This window comes from Orycteropus afer, unplaced genomic scaffold (genome assembly GCF_000298275.1).
Source record: "Orycteropus afer afer isolate SDZICR_OR568_19922 unplaced genomic scaffold, OryAfe1.0 scaffold00275, whole genome shotgun sequence".
Classification (NCBI taxonomy): domain Eukaryota; kingdom Metazoa; phylum Chordata; class Mammalia; order Tubulidentata; family Orycteropodidae; genus Orycteropus; species Orycteropus afer.
In genome coordinates, this window is record NW_006921862.1 from 1,083,357 (window position 1) to 1,100,961 (window position 17,605).

Sequence of the window (17,605 nt, forward strand, 5' to 3'; positions counted from 1 at the left end):
TTTTTTTTTTTTCCAAAAGTGGATCACCAGGACTTCCTTCCAAGGCTCCTCTGAGTAGATTCAAATCTCTGACCTTTTGGTTAGCAACAGAGCTCACTGGCCATTTTCACCATCCAAGACTTTTCCTCCTATTATAAATAAAACACTGACCACAAGGCTGACATGACCTGCCCACAGTCACATGAGTGATGAGAGGTAGGTTTAGGTCCAGAACACAGGTCTCATTATTTCTCCCTATACTTCCAGGTTCCTCCCTATAGAAGGTTTTGTTTTGTTTGTTTTGTTTTAAGAAAAGATTAAAAATAGCTGAGCCTTTCACAATGTTCTTTTAAATAATTCTGAAATTTTTTCTCATTGAAATCTTTGCCTGAAATAAATGGCACAATTGGCCCTTGGGAATTTGAGCTTGAGATTTTTGCATTATATTTTGTTTATTTGTGTTGGAGAGTGTGTGATGGTGGTTCAAGTACCACTTTTTCAGACTTCTGAGGAAGCACTGCTGACTCAGTAACATCACGCTTCTTTTTCTCAGCAGTGAAGTTCTGGAATGCTAAATATTTCCTCTTCCCTTTAATGTCTGTCTATGTAGTTCCGTTGTATTCCCAAAGAAAGAAGTCATTTTACGAGGATAATTTTTTATCTAAAAAGCTAACAAATGAAGTCAGACTTCTTAAATTTTGGCAGGATGGAAAGACACCCTAAAGCCAACTTGGTTACTCTCACAATAAATATAGATGGGCAAGACAACCCCTAAGTAACCAGGAATTAAGTGTTCAGAATGCCACTGCATTTATTCAACAGAAATAGATGAACATATTCTAAAACACTGTTCTACTGTTCTGAAAACCAGAGAATACTTTGGCTTGGATTCAAGAGAGTTTGTTGACTTGCCAGAAGTATTTCACTCATAGCTGGTTTTAGGTATTAAGCTTTCCCACAGTGCAAAAAACAAGGGTATGATGGGGTTCTAGAATAAACTCTCAGTGATAGCAAAACAAAAAAAAAATAAAATCATTTAGCCTTTCGCTGTCCCTAAAGCTTCTCTGTGCTTGCAACAATTATCAGGTATACATCCAAGACTAGAAGACAACAAGGGATAACATGGACTTCAGAAGGACACCCTAGACTTCTTTATCACTTACACACTCAATTAAATTTTATTTATCCACCATGCTTCAAATGCTCTTAGCATTGGCTTTCATCATGACATGATGATCCTGATGATTGCTAGAAAAGGACAACAGGTTTGGAAAAGTAAAGGATCAATGAAAATGAGGAAGCCCCTCAATGAGATGGACTGACAAAATAGCCACAACTGTGAATGCAAACCAATGATAATGAAGATGGACGGGACCAGGCAGTGTTTCACTCTGTTACCCATAAGGTCACCATGAGTCAAAGCTTACTCGAGGACAACTTACAACAACATCTTCTAAAAGTGAATTTGAAAGTCTCAATATCAAATTCCCAAATATACCCTTCTCTTCTCTAAATGCACACACATACATACACATACACAGTGTCAACCAGAATGCCTACCAATGTGGAACCCCTTTTCCCTCTTGGTCAGTATCCCTTCCAGGCAAAATCAAGGAGTGTTGCCAATATTGGGCTTAATGTACTTTCAACTAAGTTGGTTGATGTTATCATAACAATATATTCGCATAATGTCCTTTCCTTCTCACATCCCTCTTCGAGCTTTTAAAATATCTCAGACAATGTCAACTAGGTGAAACTACTATGACAATATCTCTTACAAAGCCAATTAGCCTATGGTATTTGTTCTTTCAAAAACATTATTGGTTATAAAGAAAAACTGTTGGGAAAACTGGAAAACAAAAGTAAACATTTTTAGCAATTACTGATGAGCTGAAGGTGTGGAGGTAACATTAATGTTTAGCACATCAAACAATTCTATTATCCATGTCCTATTTTGGGGCCACGGCCCAAGAGCATTCAACTCCTGCCAGAAATTATTTACATTTAGTTGAAGTTTAAATGAGTTTCTTGAGAACAGAGGCAGTGATATGTCATTGTACCCCAGCACATAGTAATGACTTCCATCTACTGTATATATAAACATTGATTAAAATAATGCTATATTTTATGTACCATTAAGAAAGAGAAAAATGCAGTCAATTGAATCAATAATTTCATTTCTAGTAAGATTTATGAAACTTAGATTTTTGTATCCTTTGCTACTCATATTAAGTGAAGTTTGAAAAGGTATTCCTAAAACCACTTCACATCCAGATGCCATGAAGGAGAAGTTGCATCCTTATTTCAGAAATGTTAAAATATGGAAAAGATGTGCATTTTAGAATCTCTGTAAAGTGAGAGATGATGTTTAACATTTCCCATGTTTGCTGTCGATCATGACAATGGTGATGATCATGTTCACTATTGTGATCAATACACAATTACCCCAGTTGACATTTTCCACTAAGTTATATGATTATTTGATTAATGTCCACCTACACAACCTGACTGCAAGCTCCATGAGGTCAAGGCCAGTGTCTGCTTTTCACATCATTATACCCAGCTCAGAGCTGAGGTAGAGCTTTGTAAATTTATAGTTAGTTGAATATTGATGGATTGAATAAATAATATTGATGATGATGGAGTGCCAGTCACACACACATAACAGCAGCCTGAGGTAATTTTTAAAGATTTTAGCAGATATACTTCTTCCTGAAGCCATCTTGAGCCATGTACTTGTCAAAATGCCAGATTACTTACAATAAAGCTACATTCAAAGTATAATGGTACAACTTTTGTGAAGTGTAGATATTTAATTGAGATGAAAGGACTCATAAAATGGTTTGATATATTAAATAATGGCAAAGCTGCAGGTTTAACTCATGTCAGTGGCCTAGCAAGGTAAAATTTCACTTATTTTCCATCAGTGGGAATGAGAACACTAATAAATAGTAAATCGAATCCTGATTTTCACATGCTACCATATCTAAAAAACAAGTCATTAGTCTCTTTCGTGTGTGTGAATACTTATGTCTGCATAAGGATATCAGATACTAGCTTAAGAAAAAAATGCAAAATGTTTTCTAAATAAAATAAATTAAAAGGAAAGTTATGATTCATTTTAGAAAAGATCTATCAATGGGGTTGATTCAGCATTTATTAATAGGTAAGTCCCATGAGGTCAGGGACTTTATCCTGTCCATGGCTGTATCCCTAGCACTCACAACTATATTTAACAAATAGAAAGTGCTCAATATATATCTGTCAAATCAGTGAATTAATACATTTTTGTTATGCTGAGACTCTTTTTGGCTATCATGTAGTGGAAAAAGAATACAGCCTCTGTGTTTTAAAGGATAGACTGAGTTATGATGCAATAATAAATTGATCCCAAATTTTCAGTGAATTAACACTGATTTGCTTCTGTTTCATGTTTCATGACTATCAGAGGTTACTATGAGTCTCTGTTCTTTATAGTCACTCAAATTCTAGGATGATAAAGTCTACATCATCTCATATATATATATATACTAACTGGTACATATAACATTCTTAATTATTGTAGCAGGAAAAGAAGGGTTGGACATTTGTGTATTCCTTGGCCAGAACTAGTTGCACAGCCTGGCCAAACTGAAAGGGGGAAAATAGAAAGATAGGTGGTGGAAACCATTGATGCTTCACTTAGACTCCATTTTTAGGTTGGTGAATTTGTCTCTAAGCTGCTGAAGTGTTGTTCACTAACAGCTCCTACCTTTCCTTTTCTTGTTAAAATTGTTCCCAGCTCAATGAGAGCCACAAGTTTCTTGGATTTGAGATAGGCTGCTAACTTAAAGGTTGGTGCAGTGCTAAAAGACAAAAGCATGAAGATCTGCTTCTGTGAAGACTTTTGTTGTTGTTGTTAGGTGCTGTCCAGTTGGATCTGACGCATAACGACCCTGCTTACAACACAATGAAACACTTCCCGGTCCTGTGCTAGCCTCACAATCTTTGCTACACATGAGCCCATTGTTGCAGTCACTGTGTCAATCCATCTCATTGATGGTCTTCCCCTTTTTATTGACCCTCCACTTTACCAAGCATGGTAATATTCTTCTCCAAGGAATGGTCCCTTTCGACAACATGACCAAAGTAGGTGAGATGAAGTCTGGCCATTCTTGCTTCCAAGAAGCATTCTAGCTGTACTTTTTTGAGGACAGATTTGTTAGTTCTTTTTGCAGTCCATGGTACTTTCAATATTCTACACCAACACCACAACTCAAAAACATCAACTCTTCTTCAGTCTTCCTTATTCATTGTCCAGCTCTTACATGCATATGAGGTGATTGAAAATACCGTGGCTTGCGTTGGGCACACTTTAATCTTCAGGGAGACATCTTTGCTCTTCATTGTTTGAAAGAAGTCTTTTGCAACAAATTTGCCCAGTTCAATACGTTGTCTGATATCTTGTTTACCGCTTCCATTGGTGTTGATTGTGGAACCAAGTAATATGAAATCTTTGACAACTTCAATCTTTTCTCTATTTATCATGATGCTGCTTATTGGTCCTGTTGTGAGAATTTTCATTTTCTTTATGTTGAGATGTAATCCATACTGCAGATTGTAGTCTTAAATCTTCATCTGTAAGTGATTCAAGTCAACCTCATTTTCAGCAAGTAAAATTGTGTCATATATTGCAGGTTGTTAATGAGTCTTCTCCAATGCTGATGCCATGTTCTTCTTCATATAATCTAACTTCTCAGATTATTTTCTCAGCATACAGTTTGAGTAAGTATGGTGAAAGAATACAACCCTGATGCACTCCCTTTTTCATTTTAAACCCTGCAGTATCTCCTTGTTCTGTAAGAACGACAGCCTCCCAGTCTATGTAGAGGTTCCTTGTGAGTACAATTAAGTGTTTTGGAATTCCCATTCTTCTCAATGTTATCCATAATTTGTTATGATCCACAAAGTTGAATGCCTTTGTATAGTCAATAAAACACAAGTAGACATCTTTCTGGTATTCTTTGCTTTCAGCCAAGATCTATCTGACATCAGCAATGATATGCCTTGTTCCATGTCCTCTTCTGAATCCAGCTTGCCTTTCTAGAAGTTCTCTGTCACTATACTACTACAACGGTTTTTTAATTATGTTCAGTAAGATTTTACTTGTGAGTGATATTAATGATATTTTTCGATAATTTCCACATTTCATGGGATCACCTTTCTTTGGAATGTGTACAAATATGGATGTCTTCCAGTCAGTTGGCCAGGTAGCTGTCTTCTAAATTTCTTGGTATAGACAAGTGAGTGTCTCCAGTATGGCATCCCTTTGTTGAAACTTCTCAATGAGTATTCCATCAATTCCTGGAGCCTGGTTTTTTTTTTTGGCCAATTCCTTTAGTGTAGCTTTGGCTTCTTCCTTCAATACCATTGGTTCTTGATTATGTACCACCATCTGAAATGGATGAGCATCAACCAATTCTTTTTGTTACAGTGACTCTGTGTATTCCTTCCATCTTCTCTTGATTTTGCCTGCATCATTCAATATTTTCCCCATACAATATTTCAATATTGCAACTCAAGGCTTAAATTTTTCTTCAGTTCTTTCAGCTTGTGAAATGCTGAGTGTGTTCTTCATTTCTGGTTTTCAAACTCCAGGTCTGCACATTTCATTATAATAATTGTCTTTGTCTTCTCGAGCTGCTCTTTGAAATATTCTGTTCAGTTCTTTTATCTTATCATTTCTTCCATTTGCTTTAGCTACTGTCCATTCATGGGAAAGTTTCAGAGTTTCTTCTGACATCCATTTTTGTCTTTTCTTCCTTTCCTGTCTTTTTAATGACCTTTTGCTTTCTGCATGTATGATGTTCTTGATGTCATCCCACAATTCCTCTGGTTTTAGGTCATTGGTGTTCAATGCATCAAATCTGTTCTTTAGACGGTCTCTAATTTCTGGAGGGATATAATCAAGGCCATATTTTGGCTTTTGTGGATTTCTTTAATTGTTTTCAGCTTCAACTTGAACTTGCATTTGAGCAGTAGATGGTCTGTTCCACAGTCAGCTCCTGACCTTTTGGTTTAAGATATTGAGCTTCTCCATCACCTCTTTCCACAGATGTAGTCAATCTGATTCCTGTGTACTCCATCTGGTAAGGTCCACATGTATATAGCCAAGTTTTTGGTTGTTGAAAAAAGGTATTTGCAATGAATAAGTCATTGGTCTTGCAAAACTCTATCATGCTATCTCCAATGTTTTTTTCTATCACCAAGGCCGTATTTTCCAACTACTGGTGATTCTTCTTTGTTTCCAACTTTTGCATTCCAATAACCAGTGATAATCAGCACATCTTGATTGCATGTTTTGTCATTTCAGACTGCAGAAGTTGGTAAAAATCTTCAATTTCCTCATCTTTGACTTTGGTGGTTGGTGCATAAGCTTGAATAATAGTAGTATTAACTGGTCATCCTCGTAGATGTATGACTATTATGCTATAAGTGACAGCATTAGACTTCAGGATAGATCTCAAACCATTCCTTGTGATGATGAATGCCACATCATTTCTCTTCAATTTGTCATTCCCAGCATAGAAGATCATATGGTTATCTGATTCAAAATAGCCAAAAATGGCCCATTACAGCTCACTAATGCCTAAGAAATTGATCTTCATACATTCCATTTCATTTTTTATAACTCCCAATTTACCTAGACTCATACTTCATACATTCCATGTTCCGATTGTTAATGGATGCTTGCAGCTGTTTCTTCTCATTTTGAGTCATGCCACATCAGCAAATGGAGATCTCAAAAGCTTTACTCCATCCACATAATTAAGGTCAGCTCTACTCTGAGAATAAACTCTTCCCCAGTCATATTTTGAGTGCTTTCTGACCTGAGGGACTCATCTTCCAGCACTAATTGGACAATATTTCAGAGATATTCACAAAATTTCCAGTAACATATCAGACATTGTTTCACTGCTATTCATAAGGTTTTCACTGGCCAATTCTATGAGAAGTGGATGGCCCCTTTCTTCTTCTGAGTCTGTCTTAGTCATGAAGCTCCACTGAAACCTGTCCACCATTGGTGACTCTGCTGGTATTTGAAATACTGGTGTCATATCCTCCAACCTTACAGCAACACAAAAGCCACCGCAATATGAAAAACTGACTGATGAGTGTTGGCTGTAAAGATTATAGACAAGAAAATCCCGTGGAGCAGTTTTACTCTGGAACATATGGGATCTCCATGAGTCAGAATCAAGTCTTTAAATGGGTGCATTCTAGTTTGACCCCATGCTGAGAACTTACATTTCCATCCCAGATATACTGAATTAGAATCTAATTTTTAACAAAATCCTCAGGTGATTCTTATGTACATTTAAGAATCAATTGGAGATCTATACAAATTACCTGGGGTTCTTGTTAAAATGTGGATTCTGATTCAGTATATCTGGGATGGAAATGCAAATTATCACCAGGGAGTCAAATGAGAATGAACCTGTTTGAAGTCCTGGTCAGAATCAACTAGCAAGCAATAGGCTTGTTTTGTTTTGTTTTGTTTTGTTTTTAAAATAGAGCCATTTTGCCTAGGAGTTCTCATTGCTCAGGGACAGCACACAAGCAATATCTGATTAATACTGGCATAGAAATGTCAACCCTCTTATTTTAAAGTGGTACAAACTCCATGTTGAAATTCATACATGCTCCAGATTTCTCTATGAGATCAGATAGACTCCAGCTAAGACCAGTCCTTAATTAGTGTTATATGAGAAGTGGATGGCCCCTTCCTTCTTCTGAGTCTGTCTTAGTCTTGATGCTCCACTGAAACCTGTCCACCATTGGTGACTCTGCTGGTATTTGAAATACCAGTGTCATAGACTCCAATCTTACAGCAACACAAAAGCCACCACAGTACGTCTGACCCTTCTGGCCTCATCATTTATTTTACTTTCCTGAGAGGAGTTCTTCAATAATCACTTACATATGACTCTCTACCTTAGGCTCTGCTCCTAGGGAACTCAACCCAAGAGTGTGTGTACAATACATGGCCCTAGAAGCTTACACTAAGGATTCTGGAGTAAGATCATTCACTGCCATGTTGCAATGAACACTTCATCACTGTGGTAGGTGGTGTATTGATAGTCCCTGGAACGCTGTACTAGTAAAATCACTAAGATTTTCATCTATGATGAACTAGGGTGGAACACAGTTAGTATAAAACCAAAAAAAAAAAAAATTCACTGCCATTGAGTCGGATCCAACTCATACCGACCCCTTTATTAGTATAGAAAACACTTATTGGTGCAACATGTTTGGTTTTTGAGAGGCACAGAGGGAATCATAAGTATAAGGACTTTGGGATTATTTGAACACTGCTAAGTGTCACTGATATATTTAGAGAAAAAATGGCAAATTCATATCTATAAATTATCAATATAAAGGATATGTGAGAATTTAAGGGCTTCCTTGGCTGTATTTAAATGTAACTTCATCTCTTGCAGCTAAGGACAGGCAGAACAAAATACCAAACAAAGCATTTATTGGGATAAAAAAAAAAAAAAAATCATTGCTATCCAGACGGATCCAACTCTTAGCGAACCCTCCTTGGGTTTCTGAGACAGTATCACTATGGAAGTAGATTGCCGAATCTTCCTTCTGAGGAGTGGCCGGTGGGATTGAACCACCAGCCTTCTGATTAGCAGTCAAGTGCCTTGGGCACTATGCCACCAGAGCTCCCACTTATTGCAAGAGTGGCAAAACTTAAAAAAAGCCTGAATTCTCAGCCTAGGCAAGTTTCCTATGCAGTAGTTAGGACTCTGGCAAGGAATCAGTAAAACTCTGAGATTTGGAGTGGAGATATCTGGGTAGAAAACTCACTCACTGCCATCAAGTCAATTCTGACTCATAGCAACCACCATTGGGTTTCCAAGGCTGTAAATCTTTATGGAAGTAGATTGCCTCATCTTCCTCCTGCAGAGCAGCTGGTGGGTTTGAACTACTGACCTTCTGGTTAGCAGCAAAATGTCTTGCTCACCACGGCACCACAGCTCCTTTAAAAGTCTGATGCTCTACTGACTTAGCTAAAAATCTTATTATTTTCCTGGTTCCTGAACATAATCAGAATGGACATCTTTAGAAATTGCTGAAGAGCATTTGTAGTGGAAAAGACCAAGTGGAACATCCCTTTTATACCCAAGATAGTAAATACAAAATAATACTAAAACTGTGGGGGTGTGCAGAGGTGAATGCTACTTTCATTGATTTATATAATGTAGGGGTGGTGAGTTCCATTGTTTTCCCCATTTAATTCACCAGTGTGGTCCATGAGAAAATTGGGCATATCAAAACAAATGAGAAGACTACAAGAGTTTAGCCAAGATTAGTCCCAATTGCAGTTGTTGTGGCAGATGTGGTATAATTACCAGAGAAGAGTAACATAAACTCTAGAATATAGTATATGCCTAGATATGAAAAATACATTCTCTTCCAGAAGCAGATCTCAGAAAATAGACTCAGAAGTAGATTCTATTTACACCTGATGATAGAGGAAAAAGTCTGAGCTTGGTTCACAAGTGGATCAGCTTGATATGTGGGTACAAGCTGAAAATGAACTTCTGCTGCACCTTAGTCCACTTCAGAATGACCTTAAATGATACTGGTGAGAGGAACTCCTCCACTGAGAGGTCATCTTCTGAGAAGAGAAAGAAGTAGCTCATGGTAAGGGTAAAAACTGATGCATGAACAGTGATGAATGACTTATCTGGTAGAGGGGGGCCTGTAAGGAGTGATATCAAAAGATCAGAAATCGGAAGTTTAGGGAAGGAGCATGTAGATGGAATTGTGGGAGTGAGGGCAATATATGAGGATATTTCCATCACAAGTAAGCCTACAAGAAAGCATCAACCAGGGAAGAGGCACTAAACCACATTTGACAAGATGACTTGGCCAGTAGATGGCAGCCAGCTTCTGTTCTTGGCCACCTCAATACTTGTGCAATGTGTTCTAGAGCAAAGAAGCAATTGTGGCAGATATGAAAGCCATGTAAGGACCTAAACAACATGGGTTCCCTCTCACCAAGGTTGATGTAATTGTTGCCATCACTAAATGTCCTATCTGTCAGAAACAAAGAACAACAATGTGAATATGAGATCATCATTCAAAGTAAAAAAAAAAAAAAAAAGTAATTTGATGGCGAGTTGATTACATTGAACCTCTTCCACATTAAAAAGGGCAACATTTCATCCTGTCAGTCAACCGTAAATCATGGCCTATAGTACCACAGCCAACACCACTCTGCGTGCTCACAGAATGTCAGAGCTACAACTTCAAATCCCACTTACCACCATGTAGGATGAAAAGATATACTTGAAGGCAAAGAATATGCAGTGGTGGCATGGCACATAGCCATGGTATCCATTGATCTCACCACATATGGGACAACATAGAAACTAGTGATTCGATAATGTTAGGAAGTCCTCTTTAGGGATTAGTTGAGGCTCCATCTTGGAGCAAACATTTTGCAAAAGTAGGGAGCTATCCTAAAGGATGCATAACTTATACCTTTAATAAATATTAAAAAGTGCTGTATCCTCAATAGGTAGTATACAAGGGTCTGGGAACCAAAAGGTGGATGTTGGAGTGGGGCAACTCATCATTACTCCCAGTTTCCCCACTCCTGCTATGTTAGCCTCCCTGGGTCTTGTTTTTCAAAAGGGAGTGCTTCCAGTACTGCATGGAGAAAAAATACCAATAAGTTAAAGCTAATAAAGTGGCAGCTGATGCCTGGTCACTTTGGCATTCTCATGCCATCAGCCAGCAGGCAAAGAAGAGTTACCATATTTGCCAGAGTAATTGACCCTGATCATCATATGGAAGGAGAGCTGCTGATCTAATGTAGGCAAGGTGATTCAATGGAGCATGTCTTTGTATTTCCATGACCAATTTTACTTTAATGAACAAATCTAATAGCCATGAGCTACTAGTTAAGGCATGATAACTAGGATCATGAATGCCACAGAGCAAGCTACTTAGTCCAGCAGAGGTGCTAGACAAAGTAGAGAAGAATCTAGAATGGGTGGGAGAGGGGGCAGATAATTTGTTTTTGTTATGGTCTTGGGTCCAATTGTTTATTTAACTAACCCTCCTCTTATAGCTTTTCCCAGGAAATTGACCATCCAGGAGCCTGGAAAAGCTATGCATGGATGAAGCTTTCTTAATTTGAAAAGCAAATGGACTGACTATAGTGAGCCTCATTGACGCTCTGCCCAGACCCACTTTATTGGATGGGAACACTAATCCAGCTCCTTTGAGAATTCACAGCTAATTCCCTTTTCCAAACAGGAGCCACTATAACCAGTTGAAAAGGCAATCCATGCTGACACTGGACAAACGAGCAAAATTCATGCTTCAGAGCTTCTAGTGGGACCAGCCTGGATCCAGCTGATCTCAAGCTGAGACCACATCCTTCCCTTGATCTTCTCCCAGCTCTATCCTTCTTTCCTCCTGTCCTCCTGAAATCACCCCCCTCAATAAATCATTTGCACAAGAATCCAAGTCTCTGGCTCTGCTTCTAGGAAACTCTTCTAAGACAGAGAACAAATGGATCATTCAGTGGGCAATAATCTTTCAGCTAATAGCTACCTTTCAAAGGAAAATATTTCTTCCCAATTCTTATTGTTAACCAAAATCATTTTTAATATTAATTAAATATGCTCAGATGTAAAGGTAGATATAGTTCCTTAATGTGATTTGTTGTTGTTGTTGTTAGGTGTCGTAGAATCGTTTCCGACTCATAGAGACCCCATGCACAGCAGACCGAAACACTGCCCGATCTGTGCAGTGAGCTAATGTGATTAGCTCTAATAAAATTATAAAAGCAGAACAAACACACCAATTAAATTAACAAAAGCAAATATGAAATTTAAACTAACAACAGTAATGTAACGTGACACTTTTTTTTTTTTTTTCTCATAGCTAAATTGCCAGTGTTGGATGTAAAACACACACTTGGTTCTATATTTAGTTTGTTCCTGCATTTTAACTTCTACAGTACAAAGTCAGAATATGCCTTTGTTATTGTTTAAGCGTGCTATACAAAATGTCATTAATAACTTCAGAGCTTTTTTACTGGTGCAGGACTTTCAGCTCTCACTAGCAAACAATTTCTAAAGGTCAATTATCACAAGTTCTCACTTGAAAAAAATGTTTAAAGCTTACTCCTCACTTGGTGATAACCATTATGGAATTATTGAAATCTGTATTAAATGGTATCTACCTAAACTATAGCTGGACTCAGGACCAGAAATATTCTGCATCAGAGATAGTCTCTATTTCCATACTTAATTTCTAATTAACTGTTGCAAGTTAGTATGTACAAAGCAGAACCCTTGCAAGACACCTGCTCGCATTGTAAATTTGGTTCAGAATAAAATGGTGTAGCTCTTTTGAGTCCGGTTCATCTGTTCTACTGTGTGCCTCGTGTTCATTCAATGTTCCTTCTACATTTATCAATTTGATCTGCTGCATCACACTCATTCATGGAGTGATACCAGAAACATAAACACAAAGTGACGACTGAAATCAGGAAGCTATTGTTGATGACACGAAGGCTGCTCCCATGATCCCAAATAAGCTTACGTTACATTAGAGATTATTGACAAGTGTAAATAAAGTTAAGGAGCTCTGGTAGCATAGTGGCTAAGACACTTGCCTGCTAACCAGATGGCTGGTGGTTCAAACCCACCAGCCACTCCTCGGAAGGAAGGTTGGGCAATCCTACTTCCATAGTGATACTGCCTCGGAAACCCAAGGAGGGGTCGCTATGAGTCGGGGCCGACTCGATGGCACATAACAACAACAACACAACAAATAAAGTTAAAAATTTATCTTGGTGAACTCGTGTACCAGAAAAATACATCCACACACCACCCGTTCAGTTTTTTTTGGGGAAGCACAACAATAAAATTCTGAAATTCTTTCTATTCTGAAATTATATAAATTTCGCCAATCTCAGACATTGCCATAAGCAGTACTTCATCTCAAGAATGAAAAAAAAAAAAAAAAAACAGCTTAATAATTTACTTTTTCCCCCTAGAATATGCTGCTATGCTGCTTTTGCTTCAGACAGTGAGTTGAAACAACTTCTGATTTCTCTCACAGTAGAGCTCTGGCTTTAAAAAACTTTTTCAATTGGATTTGAAGATTTTCTTTTCCTTTCCAAGTGGTAAAGTTTTATGGATGATAGCCACTCATGATTTAAAACGGTAAAGCAACATTTTTCATTTAAGGAAAAAATGTGCTCTCTTTGAGCTAATTAAATCTTAATGGCATTAATTCATATCAATGACCAAGAAAGAATAAAAATATCATTTCCAACTCAAGTGGTTCTGTGTATAGATGAATTGGGTATAAAAAAAAAGTGTTTGTTGTAACTTCATATTTATGAAGGACGTATGTTAATCAAATGCTTTAACTTTTTTTCTTTACAGAGTAGTTAGAGAGAGTAAGGGATCTGCCATCTCACAAGCATTTTTTGTGATTTCTGGGTCAATTGCCTGCTCTAGTACATGAAGGTGAATTGAGATAGAGAATATGGAGATGAATTCTTTTGATGGCTTTATAACTTCTTATAAATTTGTGTACCTCAGTGAGCCACTGGATTTATAATCTCTGTAAATGGTTTTCTTCATCAAGTTATCTACCTCAAACTTGTAAGTTTCATGAATTGGCCATATCTAATCTCTCTTATTTGTGATCTCAGAGGCAGATGTTTATAAAAATAAAGCTCTTTTTAGAGGTCTATTAAAAGAGGTCAGTCAAAAATGGGAAGGTCCTCACCAAGATGGATTGACACAGTGGCTTCAACGATGGGCTCAGGTGTAGCAAGGATTGTGAGGCTGCCACAGGACCGGGCAGTGTTTTGTTTTGTTGTACACAGGGTCGCTATGAGTTGGAGCTGACTTGTTGGCACCTGACAACAACAACATTAAAACTTTATGACATTTTGGAACTACCTCAGGTATTCAGAATCAATTTTCTTCTCATAGCTGGCTCAAAAATAGCTTTACAAAAAGTGAGTTGAAGAAACGGAGATGATTGGTCACAAGTGTATATAGGTCTGGATAGTAGTAGTGATTGGGCTGTGACCCAAGAGACCTCCACAGAATTATTTCAGTTATCCAGCACTGAGGAATAAGAGTTTCTGAATTAGAAAATTGTCCAGGACAGAGAAAATTGGCTTTTCTATTGTGATTAAAAACAGAGCAGATTTGTAGTCATGCAGTCCTAGGTAGAGTGTGTCAACAACTTGGAATTGCTATTTGACACCGGAAGAGTCAGAGTCTGTGTGTGCTACACACATCTCACGTCCTCATTTCTAGGTTACACTGTAGCTGGCCTTCCCCAAGCCCTTTCATGTATTCCCCACAACATTCTTGTGAAGTCCTGTTCCACAGTGGTTAAAGCACTCAGCTGTTAACCAAAAGATTCGCAGTTGGAACCCACCAGCCATTCCTTGACAGAAAGATATGGCAGTGTGCTTCCGTAAGATTACAGCTTTAGAAACCCTATGGGATTGTTCTACTCTCTTCTATAGGGTACTATGAGTCAAAATTGACTCCACAGCAATGAATTTACCCTCATTCTTGCCCTAACTCTTTCCTGGAATTGATCTCAAAAGGTTGTCTTGCTAAGTACAATTAATATTTTTCAAACCTTCTCTTACTTCTTTATAGCTCTGATGCTAATAAGCATTTCTCCCTTCTTAGAAAATTCTTATTTCCACAACACAATGGCATCCTGGGTTTCTTTAAATTCTTTTGGCTTCTCCACTACCCTCTCTGTTCATCACTTAAATATACATGCTTCTCAGAGATCCATCTCCAGGATTTTATGAGTTAGGATTCTCTGGCTTATCTGGAGGAGCTCTGGTGACATAGTGCCTAAGGTACTTGACTGCTAACCAGAAGGCTGGTGGTTCGAACCCACTAGCCACTCCTTGCAAGGAAGTTTGGGCAATCTACTTCCATAGTGATACCACCTTGGAAACCCAAAGAGGGGTTGCTATGAGTCAGATACAACTCGATGGCAGTGAATTTGTTTTTTGGCTTATCTGGTTTAAACCTAAAAAGATGTTTGTTGTCTTACAGCATACAAGGAAATTTTGTTAAACAATAACTAGAATGGCCAGTACCTCAGGAACTATAAGAATCAAATTTTGAAATCATTTTAGAATCTGTTCCTCACCTCTGCCTCCTACTTTCTGTGAGCTTTATTCTCTCTCATTAAAGATCAAGTTTCTCCCACAGTAGGTCACTAACCATCAACCATCAACCATCAACCATCAACACTTCTGGAGTATTAACATCTGTCTGCTAACAGCCCCTGGAGAAGGCAGACTTTTAGCCTTCCTTGATCCTAAGTCCAACAAGGTAAGTTCCAACTTTATGTTATGGTAAGAGGGATGGATACTATGATTGGCCCACCTTAGCCCAGTACCTTCCACTCTTTGGCCAGTCTCCTGCAGGAAAAAAGGGTGGCTGAGTTACATTAGAAAAATATGCTTTGCCCACTGTAATCATGTGTTGGGTAAACAGTCATAACTTTCCACTAGTCATCTCTTCTGTTTTTGTGCTACATCTTTCTCTAGAATTTTCAGCCGCTACCATAACTTCCACTCTGTGGGAAAAAAATGAGGCAGTCTGCTTCAGTAAAAACTAAAAAAAAAAAAAAAAGTCACTTCCATAGAGTCAGTTCTGACACATAGCAACCCTTCCTTGGGTTTCTGAGGCGGTATCTCTACAGAAATAGATTGCTCAGTCTTTTTTCTGCAGAGTGGCTGGTGAGTTTGAACTGCCAGCCTTCTGGTTAGTAGTCAAATGCCCAAGGCACTATGCCACCAGAGATCCCATAATTGTAATGCTCCTTGGAAACCCAATGGGACTTGCTATGAGTCAGAAATGACTTGGTGATGGTGGGGACCAGGTTTGCTGGTCCAACAGAGCCTGATGGAACCACTGAGACTATAGCCCATAGCTGCCCTTCAGGTCTGGAATTGAACCCACACCTGTGGTTTCCAGCCAAAGTACAGGCATGTGAGTTAAACATTCACCTCAAGTAGACACACGCCCTGGAGAGAACAATCATGGAAGAAGGAAGGGCTGCTTATGCACAGGGAGACAGCTCAGGGGACAGGAGTGTATGGAGCGATGGACACTGGGAAGAGGTAACTATGGGGAGGAAGTGGGAGGGGAGCTGTTGCATTGTAAATTTTGGTCAATGACATGAGACAAAGTATATGTGAACTGCTGTATGGAAAGTGAATTTGTTCTGTAAATCTTCACCCAAATCACAATAAATAATTAAAAAAAAAAAAAAAAAAAAAAGAAATGACTTGGTGAGAGTGAGTTTGGTTTCTTGGTTTACCATAATTTCAAGGAGCCCTGGTTGTGCAGTGGTTAAGTGCTTGGCTGCTAAGTGAAATAGTGGCAGGTTATACCCACCAAGCCATTCCATGGGAGAAAGATATGGCAGTGTAATTCCATAAAGATTTATGGCCTTGGAAACCTATGTGGCAGATTTTCTCTAGCCAGAGGGTCACTATGAGTCAGAACCAACTAAACATCAGTGGGCTTGGTTTGATTGGGTTACCATAGCTTCATTTTCTGTAACTGTGCAGATAACTTCCAAATGACTATTCTAGTTCAGAACTTTCCATAAATTCCAAGTTATTAATTATTTTATTCTATTTTGTTTTATATTCACATTGCATATATACCATTTCCAAAACTTGAATTTATTATCTGTTCCCTGTACATCTACCTTGTTTCTTTCTTCTAGATTTCAGTGAATTTCTAGGATTGATGGATCCAGAAGATCATCTCTTCCAACATTGAATTCAATCAATATGGTGATACTCCCACTTTCATTTCTCTTGAATCTGTCCACTTCTCTAGATTCCCACTGCCCAGAAACTGGATGAGGCTATACTCAGCTTGTCCTAAGACCAGTTTTCTAATAGGTTGCTCTATTTTTAGTGATGTCACCTTTAAATTATTACTTTTATTTAAGTCAGAATGTGTTAGTTTCCTAGGGCTGCCATAAAATTATGGCATAACAAATACCATTAATCAGGTGATTTATAAGAAAAGAAATTTGTTGTCTCACAGTTTCTGGAGGCAAGTAGTCTAAATTCAGGGTGTCAGCAGGTCTGCATCATCTCTGTAGACTCTAAGGAGGAGCCTTCCTTATCTTTCATTGGTTCTGGTAGCCTCAAGCATTTCTAGGTCTTCCTAAGCTTCTAGGTCCATCTTTGCATAGCTTTTCTTCCCCTTGTGACTCTCGGTGTGCCTTTTTGTCTTTTATAAAGACACCACACAGATGGGATTAGGATCTATCCTACTTTTGTATGATCTCAACTTAATTTAACTGATAACATCTCCAAAGAGCCTATTTTCGAAAAAGGTCACATTCATAGCTACTGAGGTTTAAGACTTTTGAGGATACTGGGATAGGGTGAGGCAAGCTGGTGGCATAGTAAGAGCTCTGGTAGTGTACTGCCTAAGGCATTTGACTGCTAACCAGAAGGCTGGTGGTTCAAACCCACCAGTCACTCCTTGGAAGGAAGGTTGGGCAATCTACTTCCATAGTG